This window comes from Condylura cristata, unplaced genomic scaffold (genome assembly GCF_000260355.1).
Source record: "Condylura cristata isolate star-nosed mole 26May11 unplaced genomic scaffold, ConCri1.0 scaffold00009, whole genome shotgun sequence".
NCBI classification, from domain to species: Eukaryota; Metazoa; Chordata; class Mammalia; order Eulipotyphla; family Talpidae; genus Condylura; species Condylura cristata.
This window is the reverse complement of record NW_004567110.1, coordinates 1,355,616-1,356,804: the sequence shown is the minus strand read 5'-3', so window position 1 is coordinate 1,356,804 and position 1,189 is coordinate 1,355,616. Positions and strand designations below refer to the sequence as shown.

General features: G+C 68.6%; 1 protein-coding gene across 1 annotated transcript in view; it reads right to left on the bottom strand.

Moving 5' to 3' along the window:
• ZC3H3 (zinc finger CCCH-type containing 3) overlaps nucleotides 1-1,189 on the bottom strand; it is a 41,189-nt gene that overhangs the window by 28,962 nt on the left and 11,038 nt on the right. The gene's annotated exons all lie outside the window — the stretch shown is intronic.

The window sequence follows — 1,189 nt, the reverse complement described above, 5'->3', positions numbered from 1 at the left end:
CCCCTGCAGGGAGGCCTGAGCACCTGAGCTGCCTGTCGCCCCAGATGACCTGGCCCAGGTGAGGGGCGGCGAGCTGGGGAGACCGGCTGGAGAGAGGCGCACGAGAGGGCCGGCCGGGCAGCGGCAGCGGAAATGGCCAGGGCCATTTCCTTGTCCTCGTCAGGACAGCATGTCGCTTCCTGGCTGCTCGCCAGGGTCTGGGGCACAAGGAGAGGGCCATGGCAGTGGGGATACAGCGAGGGCTCCCCCGCCCCCACCCAGGGAGCCCACCCAGGCCCCTCCAGAGGAGCGGGTGGAGGGGAGGCCCCGCCCAGCCTGACTCGCTGCACCGGGGTGTCTCTGGGCCGGTGGGGTCCCGTCCCCTCAGAACACCCCACGAGGAACCAGGTCTGGGTGAGGCGCACACCAGCCTGGCCTCAGGTGCTACAGGGCGGCAGTCACTGCCCCAGCCGCCCCCAAATGGCCAGAGGACACAGTGCGGTGAGGCGCCTGGGGCGAGCGGCTGCCAGGGCCTGCGGCCACCCTGGGGCGGCAGCGGCTCACTGGCCACCGCTGTGATGCCGGCCGAGGGCCTGCGCTGGCCGCCGGGCCTGAGGGCAGAAAGCTGAAGGGCACAGCCCTCAGCTCGAGGCTGCCAGTCACGGTGCTGGTGGGCCAGGCGGGGGGGGCCGGGACGGGGCAGAGGCTGGGACAGGGCCGGGGGCCGGGATGGGCTGGGGCAGGCAGGCAGCAGCAGCCTGGTGCCCAGCGCCCTGGCCTGGTGGGCGGGGACCTCAGCCTCACCCCGCCAGGGAGCGCCAGTCGCCCCCAAGGGGCGCCCACCTTCTGGCGGAGCCCAGCCACGTGTCAGGGTGAGGCAGCCCGGGCCGCGGCCGCCGTAATGAGCGGCGGAGCGCCGGGAAGCGTAACTCCGGGCCGGTAATATTTTATATAATCGCCGAGTGGTTCAAATTGAAAACCCCCAACTGAATCAATATTTACTGCATCGAAACGAAATGAATAGTAATAAGTCACTAAGCTCCCTGTCCTGTTTCATGAAATAAAAAATTATAAAAACGAGCACGGGCGCGGGGCGGCCGTCACATTAACTTTTACGGCACGTGGGGCGCGGCTCCCGCCTGCTCTCATAAAGCAAACCCTACACATCCCCGGCCGAAGGGCCGCCTCAGCCCCGGGAGGGGGCGCCGGG